This window comes from Ambystoma mexicanum, chromosome 9, assembly GCF_040938575.1.
Source record: "Ambystoma mexicanum isolate Mex_15411 chromosome 9, UKY_AmexF1_1, whole genome shotgun sequence".
NCBI classification, from domain to species: domain Eukaryota; kingdom Metazoa; phylum Chordata; class Amphibia; order Caudata; family Ambystomatidae; genus Ambystoma; species Ambystoma mexicanum.
The window spans coordinates 994,171,352-994,184,870 of record NC_090931.1 but is presented as its reverse complement, the minus strand read 5'-3'; the positions used below and the strand labels follow the sequence as shown (position 1 = coordinate 994,184,870).

The following is a 13,519-nucleotide window of genomic DNA, read 5'->3' as shown; positions in this document are numbered from 1 at the left end:
GCTTTTTTTTTTCGATAGAATGACCCGATCCCCTGGAATGCATTCTGTTAAGACACGTGGGCGGAGCAAATCTGATGTTCATGTTTCTCGGTGCATGTCTTAGTATGTTGACCACTTTTGCGACATTGGAATTGTTTTTCTCACTGAGGCATCATGCCATACAGCATACTCCACTCGTCATCATTCATCTAAAAGCAAAACGATTCCCAGATGCAGCCATTTTGTGGTCGTGGTCCAAACTTTGAACCAGTCAATTTAAATGGCAGTTCACGAGAGCTCCCGAAAACAAAGTCTTTCTTTTCACATTTATCATCACAATCTCAGGTGAGAGAATGCGCACCAGATTGGTCATGCTCTTGCCCACACATCTGATCTATGATTTGCAGATGGAATCAACAGATCAGGCACTCAACTCATGTGTGTAGTGAAAGGCACAGGAATCTTGCATCTGTTTGGGTTGCTGTGCCTATCATTTCATGTATACCGTGAATAAAAGGTCGTGCTCACCGCCCTGTGTTAGGCAGAATCCTGTGCAGTGCCCTTAGGGAGCACTACACCTGATTAAGACAACAGGTGGCAATACAAGTTTTACCTTTGGTACAAGCCTGTACTACTAAGTTATAGTGGTAGCAGTAGCAGAGCAGCCAGGCTTATCTCAAGAGTATATGAGCAGTAGCAGAGATTAAACAAAGGGACCACAATTACTTTGACTCAAGCAAACACTGACTCAAGATTTCAGGGAAAAAAATATAAGTACATTTATTTTTAAGCCATCAGTTATAAACACAACACCTCTATTAAACTTTAAACAAAACCACACGTTAAATATACTACAACTAACCAATTCACTTTGTACAGTAAGAGCCTCATTACACGGTAGGCGGTGGACCAAGGTGCTATTAGCACCTTGGTCCATACCGGTAAATTACCGGCACCGCCTTGGCGGAAAGGGGAATTACGGCCCTACTCCAAGGTTGGTGGGGCGGTAATTCCCCCTTCCACCATTGCCCTTCCCCATTCCCATTTTTGCCCCATAGGGCATAATGGGAATGGGTAAGGTGCTAATTACGGTACCGCAAATTTGCGGTGCCGTAATTAGCACCAAGGTCCCTTTGCGGGTTGGGTTTTAACGCCTGCAAAAAGCAGGCGTTAAATTCCTCAACCCGCAAAGGGACCTCGTAGTACGGCGGTAAGGGTTAACGGTCACTGTTACCATTAACGGTGACCATTAACCCTTACCGCCATCCGTGTAATGAGGCCCTAAGTCTCAAGGTAAGTACCCAGTGTTGGAATGAACCGGTGTTATGAACAAAACACGATACCGCGGATACGGTTGCGATCACTTTTTGACAGTTCAGTCTACTAAATAAACGCGTATCCGTGACATGAAATGCTACCGGGGCAAAAACACACTTAGCACCTGAGCTACCCAGAGGGAGTTGGAGGCAAAAATCACAGGCACTATTTAGGTTAGGCAGACAGTATCGAGAAACACTCAGAAACAGGAGTTCAAAAGTCAAAGGGTCGGAGCCAGGTTTAGGTGACACCGGAGGCCTGTGCCGAATATCACACCATTAGACAGTTCACAATTCAGTGTACCCAAAAAGTACTTGGATATTGTCAATGTTCGGAAGCAAAAGTTATAAGAAGGAGGCAAGACAAGGACGAGCCTTGAGGATGAAGAAAAGGAATTTACCCAGTTTCCTCGAGTAGAACACAGTACCTTATTCCCACGATGCAGCTGGTGCCCTGCCAGTTGTTCCTGTTGGTTTCCCTGCCAGTTGTTCCTGTTGGTTTCCCGCAGACCCACGATTCATGGAGCTTCGTTGTGAAGGAGGATGTCTGAAGGGGGTCTGCACCACACAGGGATGAAGCCGTCAGCAGCGACAACGCAAAGGTGTGCTCCTTAAAAACAGGAGAGGCTCAGCAGGTGGCTATCTGGACCACTACAGCAGTGTGCAGTGATTTCGACCACGGCAGAGATCTCTGGCTGAAGAAGATGACCTGGTTATCCCCACCAGGCTCAAGGGAAGAAGACTCTGGACTGGATCTTCTCTTAGTCATCGAAGGGAAGCTAGCTCAGGACTGCAGCAGGGCTTCACCGGGATGGGGTAGTTGCAGCAGCCGTCGTTCTCTCCACTTCTCTTCGGTTCCTTGTAGTTCCAGAGGCGACTCTGACTTCTAGCCCAAGAGACCTGCCTTGTATGCGCAAAACCCCCATTCACACAGCCTGGCTGTCAATCATGCAGCATGGGGGTTGTCCAGCCGGGACAACCACCTCAGCCAATCATGGCAAAGTGCGACTTGGGTTTCCTAGGATACCCTGTGCAGGGGGTGACTACACCCCTTCCCCACATTCAGTCTACCTAGACACCCAGGCGCCAAGAGGAGGGCTTCTCTGCAGAAGCCCGCCAAAAGACAGTGAACAAAGAAGGCGAACCTAGTTTGCCGCGCAAAGTACAACACAAGAAGGACTTTAACAAAAAGAAATGGCGAATAAACCCAACCGGAGCCAAAAGAAAGACGATTTGGTCAAGCGGGTTTATGTTTGAGGCTAATATAATAGCCAAGAACAGTACCACGTTTAACTAATATAATTGTGGTAGAAAAGTTAGGGTAGATACCACTTCCACCAGCCAAGTCTAAATGTTAAAAGAGTAAAACAATGCTCAGAGATGTACAGACAGAAAAGGGGTACAGATTAGCCCTTTCAAGTACTCCATGTAACATGGGGTGTACTGGGTCTGTGGTAAAAATACTATGTAAAGTAAATGGCAACTTTACCTTTCTCTGGGGGACAGTAGTCAGCCCCAGCGAAATGTAGTCAGAGGGAAGTCTAAAAGGCAACCCTGGGTTACTATACTAAAGGTGCTGTGTAACCCATACAAGAACAGGGGCACTTGGAGTGGTGTGCTCCAGTTCCCAAGATCACACAATGAGTAACAACACATAGGCCAAAACACAGGTAAGAGTGGAAAAAGGATGTACACACTTACCAGGTGGAAAAAATAAACTCGAGAAATCCAGCAAAGCTGCTGGGGACTCACTAGGTGAGGGAAATTATCCCTAGAAGGAGAATTCTCCCTAACACCTGCACCATGCAGCAGACACAGTTCACCAATAATTGCCACCATACAAAACATGGTGTTGGAATGATGCACTCTCCAGAAGCATGCAGCCTCTGCTGAAAACTCCAGCATGGCATTGACATGCTCCTTGGAATTGGAATGTGGGAATGTAGAGGAAACCCACACAAACATGTTTTCGTGTGTTTCCTCTATCACCACATGCATACAAAATGAGTTTGACAGTAGTAGGTCGCAGATAATGCTGACATGGCTCGTTTGTCCAAAGGATACAGGGATGCACCAAGAGTTCGATTCTGAAAGCAGTGTTGAAAATGCAGTTTTTATTTTTGAAAGTATGATTTTTAGAAGGAATTATATGTGTCAAACTATATTTGATATGGATATTTACTGCCAACATTTTATTCCGACAATTTCACGCACAACGAAATGCATGATACTCTCTCTCTCTCTCCCCTAATAATCAAACGCATTGTTAGCAAATACAAACCAAGCTCTGTTACCAATAGTATCAGTGTCTCTAAAATTAACATGATTGGTTGGTTTTAAATGCTACACCCACCCCTCCTGCCACACATAACTGCCATTTCCCCACACGTACTACCAATTTCACTGTCTGCGTGACTCAAATCTGCCAAGTGGCATCATGTCACCTGTGCCACATTTAAGCCAATACCTCTGAAGACAAACATGAAACTTCAGACCCTGGAAGGACTGGCTAAAGGTGTCACACATGGCCTGGGGCCACTTCCCATCCATGGTAAAATGGCTTTGGAAAAGTTGTGACTTCTGTTGTAGAATCCCAAGAAGCGCGATGGCAACAATGTTACACTCATAAAAAAGGTACTGATTCATTTTAAGATTTCTCTTTAGCCACCATCGGCATTACTATCGCCACCTGATGTCATAGCAACCACTCTTTTCTTCTATGCAGGTGGGCGGCCCCTCACCCTCATCACAATGCCTACTGTTATGTTTTAGAGCGAGTAGTTAAATGTGTTGTGTCTTTGCAGTTGAAGTTGTACAGGCTGGGGTTCTCCAGTCATAGCGCTCCCACTGATATTTGGGCCTGGTTTGCGATTTTCTAGTCCCCTGCGTTTGTCAAACTGGAAATATGCATGGGATTAGGCATTCTGGAAAGACCCTGGGTTTGTACACATTGTGAGTAGGCAGGGATTGTCAAAATCGGGATATACTGCTTTCTATCTAGATTGGAGAACAGGCCTAAGGTGTGACAGTTGAAACTAGACTGCAGCTTTGCAAATAGGGAGTGCCAAAGAGGGAGGATGACACTGCGGTTGTTCAGAATGGAAACGTACTTGTGTTTAGCAAACTGCGACTGTATTACATGTGCATAAAAGTGAAACCGTGGTATACTGGAATTGTGTAAAGTGAAACTGGCAGTAGACTGAGAAAATCCGGGTTATACATGCATTATGTTCACTGGGATGCAGTATTAGGATTATGGTGGCATAGTGCATGCGAGGATGGAGAGCTGGCATATTGGGATTTTACACGTTGTGCGCATGTTCGCAGACTGTGCAATGAGATTGCCACAATGGACATACACAGAGAGTTTACACACTGGGAGTATGCTGTAATCGTATCTCAGTTAACTTGAGGTTTAATGATATTCTGTAAAATACATATCCAGCTCAGACCATGCTGGAACAGTGGACATTGCAAATGTACTTGGATTATGAAAAATGGGAATGCTGGGATTGTGCAAACTGGAAAACACTGGGGTTGTTAAACTGTGAGCCTACTGGTGTTGTGCAAACGCAAATATACCGAGATTGTGTAACTGGAAATAAACCAGGCCTATGCAAACTGGGAATGCCAAATTTAGAGTATACTGGGATTGTAAAAAAGACCCCGGAGCGTAAATGGATGGGTTTAAGACAGACGTACCACAGTTATGCCTTTCTGAATGGTTTCTTATTCAGGGGTATTAATCCTCAAACCTCCCTTTTGCCCACCCACCAACCCTTCCCAGCACAACACACACTTACTACACACACGCACATGCGCACACACACACACAGCCCCACATTCACTTACCCGACGCTCCCACGCCTGTCAGCCTTTGTGCGCACTTGTGTGTTGCAGGGGTGTGACAGTTCAATTTAGAAAGACCGCTCTGTGCGGTCACAGACCGGTCTTTCTAAATCAATATTTTTAGGAAAAGGTCTTTTGACCTAATACCGTCTGAACACCTCCATTTACGCTCTGGGGGATTTTCATTGTTTTTGAAGGTGGAGGGTGGGGGCGGAACAGGAGTTACATTTCCACTGCCCGTTTGCCCTCTGCTTTAAAAAACAACTTTGTTTTACGGCAGAATTACATTTTCATGCTGCCGTTAAACCAATTATTTCCCATGTAAAACCAACTGCTTTTCGCATCAGCAAAAAGCAGACGTATTCCTTAGGAAGCCATTGTAAAAACTGCCTGGCATATGTATATGGCAGACAGTGATTATACTATTCGCACAGCAGATTGTAAATAGAGAAGTGTAAAGAGGCTTCCCCCGCCTCTTTGTACTCTACAATACAAATGACGAAAAGTGACCCCAGAATACCTGTTGGCTACTAAGTGCAAGTGTAAGCGGTCCCCTCCAGTCATGATGTATGCTGATGCGGGACAAACAGGAAATATACCGACCTGAAATGAACTCGTGTTCTGCGAACTGTAAATGTACTAGTATTCTTAATAATGTAGGTTTACCTTGATTGTATATACTGGATTACTAGTCAAAATGGAAAAAATATGCAAGAATCCGACAAACTAGAAACATAGCCAAGTAGTAAAGCTAGGAATATGCTGATATAGTGCATACTGTGAATGTACTTGGATTATAAAACTGTGAATATGCAAACATTTTGTTAACTGGGAATACATTGGTTCAGCCAAAGTGGACATAGATTGTAATACCAGCAGTACACTGGTGAGTCAAACTTCAATTTTGGTAAATGGGGATAAAATAGGATTGCAGAAAATTGATATATCTGCTCTCCAACCTTGACCCTAATACCCCCTCTGTCCTCATCCTACATGATCTCTCTTCTTCCTTCGACACAGTCAACCATACCATCCTGCTCAGCCGTCTCTGTGACAACCTGGGTATCACAGATCAGGCTCTGGCCTGGCTGACCTCTTTCCTCTCTGATCGACCCTCCCAGGTCCAACTTGGGTCCTTCATTTAAACTATCTTCCTGTCTACCTATGGAGTTCTCCAGGGGTCTAGCCTCTCACCCTGGCTTATTAACCAATACCTGGCAACTCTTGCTTTTCGCATTGCCATTTTCTGCTCCCACTTTCAATGCTATGCTGATGACACTCAACTCGTTTTCAGGCTTCCATCATCCACCTCCTCTCCTTCTCTCATCTCTGATTGCCTATCTGCCATTCAGGATTGGAGTGCCGCTAATGATCTCTGCCTGAATGCTAGCAAGGCGGATATCCTCCTCATTGGCACACCCTCACCCTCCTTTCCTCCCACTCTCTGGCTGGCCTCCCTTGGCCATCCTCCTACCCCTACCTGTGAGGCTAAGAACCTCAGGGTCATCTTTGACTCCACGCTTTCCTTCTCTGCCCACATCTCTGACGTCTCCAAAAAAGTCAAACTTCCTACTGCACCTCCTCAGAGGTATTATGTCTTTCCTCTCCTTCCCCCAGAAGCTCACTGTCTTTCGAGCCCTGGTTCTCTCTAGGTTGGATTACTGCAACAGCCTCTTTCTAAATCTACCTGGTTCTACTCTCTGCCCTTTGCAACTTATCCAGAACAGGACTGCAAGACTTATCCTTGGCCTCAAGCCCTTGGATAGTATCTCTCCAGCTCCAAAATCTCTCCACTGGCTCCCAGTGGCTGCAAGGATTGAATTCAAAATCCTTTGCATTGTCCACAAGGCTTTCTGGGGCCTGGGTCCAATATACCTTCAGCTGTCCCTTCGTAAATACCTTCCCTCTCGAGCTCTTTGCTCCTCTACTTCTAACTCTCTCAGGGTCAGTTGTTTCTCAATGAAGCGAGCTGGGGGTAGATCTTTGTCTTTGGCTGGGGCCTTCCCTCTGGAACAGCCTCCCTGCCACCCTGAAACTTGAGGAAAACCATCTCCGGTTCCAGAAGCACCTCAAGACCTTTCTCTTTGCTTCCGCCTTCGCCCCTCCTCTCCCCTGCTGATCTGATCTCACTTGGTACTGTGCTCCTGGTCTACCTTCTGACTTCTGGGCCCAGGTACCCACTCACCTTGTCACCCACCCGCACTGCCTCCTGGTAAACCTTTGCACTGTGGCCTGTATCTGTAACCATACAACCCCCCATTTTTTCTCTCTGCACTTATCAGACTCACCTTGTCTGTTGCCTCAAACCCACCACTGCTGGCTGCACTACCACTGTTTGATTGCTTGTTATTATTTATTTATTTATTATCTATCTGTATTTATCTGTATTCCTTTGCTCTGCGCTTTCCATTTCTCCCGACTCCCATGGACATTTCCCCTTTTTCACTCTCCCATGCACTTGTGCGTTCTCAATGTCACTGCGCCTATTAAGAGCATTGTTTTTTGTTACCCTCCCTTGCCTTGTCACTGTGGGCTACATTGACCCACTAAACAGAATTTCACCAAAATCAAGCTGCATTTGTGCAGAAACAGCAAAATGGTTGCGCTGGCTCCTGTGAGCACCATGGCCTTAAAACTGCATTTTGCAGCAACAAAAAGATGGCTGCACCTTCTTTCCCAGCACACATTGGGCAAGATGCAACAAGTAAACAAACTGAGGGAGTGTGCCAGTGTGTTCTGATATATACAAATGGAATAGAGTGGAAAAGCAGCGTTGCCTTGCTGCAAGCCCAAAATCTTCATTAAAAAGGAAACTTTTTCACCTTTAAAAAAATGATGCTCTGACGCTATTTCCATCTGTTCATCCTCAAATCACTGTGATTAATAAGGCCCTGCAATGCCCAGTATAGCCCATTCTGCTTCAGCAAAACCATGCATGATTTCGGAATGACAGGCCCTGTCAAACCAACTCTGAGAAACATCAACAAAGGAACTCCACTTTTACCCGCACAGGAAACACGTTCATTTCTTTACAAAAGTATCAAAGCTCAGGAGTTCAAAGAAACTTCAGCTATCTGGGCTGTGTCAGTTTCAATGTATCTGTGCTTCAAACAAAACTCCTGCATACTAGAAAATAACTGTGGCTGCAAAACAGTGTGGGGATCTGATGGAGACGCAAAACCGAATTAAAAAAGAAATGGCAGCTTTTCACCATACATGCAAAATGGGCGTTTGCAAAATTCAAGGAGAAAAATGCCCAGTTTAAAAAGTAAACTGTTGAATGAAAGCCTGCCATTATCTAGCAATGTGAAGTAGTTTGTTGCTGAGGAAAATACACACATGGGTTATTTTATTCATCTGGCTTGTTCAGATTCAGGACCAAATATAAGAAAGTAAAACTGTTAAAACTAGATTGGTTGGATGTTGCAAGTTCCTAAAGAAAAATAAGTTTCTTCTTGGGGGGGGGGATACTACCAACAGGAGGGCGTCTCTCAGGGGATACTAACACCTGAGGGATAATTATTATTTTGGACAGAATCTAGTCTAAGCTGAGCACACTGACAATGGAGATTCCAGGACTAGGATATGTGAAAAGAAAGTTGCACATCTTTGTGATTTCTACAGGAGGCTTCAGAGGAGATTTCCATGATGACCCTGCCCTTCAGGGGGTAGCTTGGAAGCTATGACCAAATATGGTGAACAAAGGACTGTCATTTGTTTCCTAAGACTATTTTATTAATAAACTTTAAAGACTTTTATATCTGCAGCAAGACTTTGCAAAAATGTAAACATTTTTCAGTTTAAAAGTGATTTTGTGTTTTACAATTTGAGACATTGTAGAAGTCACTGACACCTTGGGAATAGACATGGCAAAGTATTGGGGATTATAAGAAAAGTATCAATGATACCAATGCAATTTTTTATACTTGCATCCCTTATGATAATCCACACATGTGTATAAAGTTATGGAATTTTAGGCTGAATCGTTCATACTCAAAATTACCAAAAAGTATTAGAAGGTCGAAACAATGTCTCACAGATTGCAGAGTTGGAGTGTTATGCTCTACACAAAATATGCAACCTGTGTATATAATTTGCTAAGAGATTTCAACTGTCTAAATGTACCGTTTGTGGCAAAATCAGATTTTGGCTAAAATAACTGTGGGAGGGTTTTTGAACATTGTAAACTCACATCATAAATCTGCCCTCCTGCTTTGAAATCCAACCAGTTGAGAGCGAGGCGGAGACTAGCACCACTGACCAATCCTGTCAGTTAGAGGTGTGTTTAGCTAAGCCTGCCCGCCATATACTTTGATGATGTCACTATGCATTATAAATAAGAGTCCCTAACAAGACTCTAGACAGACACTCTTCCTGAAGTTCCTGTGCTGTGTTCCTGATCTGCTTCATCCAGATTCCGGACCCCACCACATGGCCAAAGCATTGTTGATCTTATTCCAGCAAGGCCTCAATCCCACTAAAATCCCAAATAACCAAGGGGAAAGCTGTGGTACCTTTTGCATCCTGAAATCAGACTGGCTTGCTGCCCACTAACTGCATGCCCGCTGCAGTCCTGCCATCCAGCTGACCTTTAGTATCCAGTGACCAGAACTGCCATTCCGCTGTTCTTGTCATCCGGTGACCAGAATGGCCCAGCTGTTTTCCTTTGACAGTCGCGCAGCCGTGTGGTGACCAGAACCTGTTGACGGTCCAAAAATCCCAAAACTAAAAGTGGACTGTGAGTGTAATCCCTACCCCATAGAAACCCATAACCTATCTTGTCTTGCCTTTGTCCTTATCCCACTCTCTAAGCCATCCTATCCTTATTCTGATAACTTGTTAAAACTGTTAGAATTATCTGTGGACCCTGCTCGTGACTTTCTAAAGTGCTAGCGCCATCTCTTTTCAATTTTGTTTTGTGTAATCCTAAGCCATTAGTCCTATTTCGGGTGATCGGAATGGTTTCCTCCAGGGTTGGGCGCTGGGGTGACGGGGTTGAACTCTCAAATCAACCTTGGATTTTACTGTGTCCATCTTTGGTGGTTTAGTCTGGTGGTTTAGTCTGAATACTCTAGTTTAGAGTAAAACTGTTCTTGTCACAACTGATTTCCTTTCCTATTTCACGGCTTCCTTTTACTCCAAGCACACCTTTTTATATCTTTCATAACTCATCCAGTTTCATAGCCAGATACCTATTTTCAACTCTAGAGTGTCCCTGTGATATACATCTGTCCCCCAACCCAAATCAGAGTATTTCACTCGTTTTTATTAAAAACTGTTAGGGTAATTTAAAGCGGGAATTGAAAAGAAATGCATCTTTGTCATTTTGCTGCAACATGTTTTTGGATTTCCACTCAGTTTTCAATTGTACTCTGTTGGTAATCCATTGTTTGTGATTGTTAGTGTCTATGCATTGCTTTAGTGAGAAATTGTATTTACCTTAGAGTTTTAACTGCACATTAATTATTTATTTGTCCTTTTCCGAGTGTCATTGCGAGGGGTTTAAAATCTGTTTTCCACTCTTATTTGGTGAGGGGAGGTCGGATTTGGATTCCGTTTCTTGCCTCTTATTCCTGATTACCTGCTGTGTCTTTCTATCCATTCAGAATTCAATTATTTGTTGGTTAAGGTAACATTGCACAGGGAAATCCTGACTTGGGTGCTATCTTTTCCTAAATCAAAAAGTGTTCCTACTCCCTGGTGTTTTCTATAGGTTCCACTAGAAGGTTAAACCAAGTGTATTGCTTACATCCTCATTGTAATTATGATATGATATGATAGGTTATTTATAACGCGCTTAATACCCAGAGGTTTCAAAGGGGGTGTGATATGAGTTGTGTTCCATCACAAATTGAATCTGCATAAAATAAGGAGAAAAGTTTCTCAATTGTGTGCTACATACTAGGGCGATACCAAGGTATGTGTCTCCCGATTGAAATCCTTAACATCACGCTCTGAAACACCTGTGTAAGAGCGCAATATAAATAAAATATCAATCAATCAATCAAACTAGATAAACTTGCAATATATTTGGTGGTGTGATGAATGGCAGGTATTCGTCCCTCCCCCTGTGAGGCTGGGGAGGTGAGCCTGTTCTGCAAGATCGTACCTAGAGGTCAAGGCAAGTGGGATCTCTCCAGGAGAGACTCCCACGTTGGGGACAAACACTTCCATTCCTGTGAGGAACTCCCTAAACCACCTATCATAGCCACATACATGGGACTGTTTGCTATAAAGAGTAGTGTGGCATCTTTACATTTGTCTGAAGCAATATGAAAAGAAACCCATATGCCAAAAGATAGAAAGAGTCACTTCAAAGAGAGACGTATAATTATCTGGAATGGGTCAGAGCAGAAGGAGAGATAGAGAAAGCTATACGCAGGGGAAGTCCCCTGACATCTTCACGACTTGTGAAGGTGATGCTGAGGCAGGTCACGGAGCCGGCGATTTTGAATGAGACGCAGATGGCAAGTGCAAGACGACGGAGGGCTGGTGTGTACAGCCACAAAGAAAGTGTTATGAGGAGGAAGAAAGGAATGATGTACCTCATGGTGGCGTGACCACGCTTGCAGAGTGGTGGGCAGGATGCCAAAACAATGATGCCGAAACCACTGTGACGAGAAGTGTGCATTGCTTCAGATTGCCAGTGCCCGTGTATGGCACCAACCCAACGAGGAACGGAGAACAGGAAACCAACAAGCAAAAAGAGAGAGAGAGCTTACCAGAGCGAGAGCCAAGTCCTTCCCCCGCATAAGGAGATGTACTGAGGGAACTGGGAAAAGCGTGAGGCTGCCTGGGGACCCTTATATGTGTAAGGAAACTCGTCCCAGTCCTAATGCCGAGAGAGTAAATACAGCACTGTGTAATTGGAACTATAAAAACCTGAACAAGCATATAACAAATAACCCGGGCCAGAAAGATAGGTATCATATGAAGAGAGAAACTAATCCAGGGCCTGAGGAGGAGATACCATTATAGAAACCAGTTAATAAAGTTAAAGTGATGTCATTTGACCATACCTGAAAGTGATATTGCGGGAAGCGAATGAACATGACCTTTCACCCCTTGACAAAACAGGAAGTGGCGTCACATAGTATTGTTCCTACGTATGAAAAATATGCTTATGATATCACTATAATGTGATATATATTTCATACAAGAATGGATCGCCATATGTATCATTAGATCAGTGTGTATAGGCCCATATGACCAAATTACTCTGAATGCAAGCAGACGTTCATGGCCAAATGATAATGATGTGTTATTATATAGCACTTACGCTTACGCGCTTTATATAGAAATAATATACATACAATATCACCCAACCTGTGTTGGTACTCATTTATCGACCTCAGAAGGATGAAAGGCTGAGTTGAGGTGTTTAAGAACAGACAGTGACTCACCCCCTGAAGTGTGCCTGAAATAAACCTTTAAAGATTCTAGCAATGATTTTATAGAATTCCTATTCTTTCTTATTTAGGGTCACTGCTGAAAGTGTTAGACTTGTGGAACCCCTGTTCTTTTTTATTTTTTATTTTTTAAGAGGGTTGAACAAGAAAGCCAGCCACTCCAGAAGCAAAGAGCCACATGGTGCTGGCCACAGCTCAGGAGCTTGCATTAAAACATTTTTTTAACATGACACTTTAAAAAAATGTTTAGGGGTAGCAAGGGATACCACACGGGTAGCAAGGGAGACCCCAGGGGTCACAGTTGCAACCCCTGGTGGCCCCTAATTGATGTCCCTGTGCTCCATCCAACACTGGCTAGGGGATAAAACAACAGCGGGTGTGATAGTCATAATGGTGGGGGTGTAGGTAGAAGTCCCAATTACATGGTCAATGGCTTCCCCTGTGGCCACACTCAGGTAAGCTCCAGCAGTAGTCGATGTGGCGCACTGAGAGCCCCCCCCCCAAGGCATAGGTGATCAATACAGCTCTAGGGCCCGTGATCCATATGCCGATGACCCTGTTGGGACACAGGGCCCTACCCTCATTGGATGAGCCTGTGAGCTTGTCAGTTTTGGTGGGGGCCTCAGTATTATGTACAGCGTTTTCCCCCATCCCAGGGGTCCAAGCTGACAGGGATGTTGAATGAGTCCAAAAACTGGTGGGTTTCGCTAATAAGGAGGTGCAAGGTTAGTTGCGCTGGTTTCAGCGGCACACAATGAGGACGGTGGGGCTTCTACTGACATTTTCCTTTTTACAGTCAGCAATTTCCATTTAGGTATGGCTGCAGATACTGGTTCTTATGTTGCTGGCATGGCAGGAGTTAACATAGCGGGCAAGCTAGCCAAGGGTTAGTGGGGGATTGGCAAGTTGCACTTTTTAAAAATATATATAGGCGTGGGGACTTCTGCACATGTTCGATTCCTCTTG

General features: G+C 44.3%; 1 protein-coding gene across 1 annotated transcript in view; it reads left to right on the top strand.

The window, feature by feature from the left end:
• The window catches only part of LOC138488874 (dynein axonemal heavy chain 11-like), a 2,478,284-nt gene that overhangs the window by 463,028 nt on the left and 2,001,737 nt on the right, over nt 1–13,519 (top strand). The gene's annotated exons all lie outside the window — the stretch shown is intronic.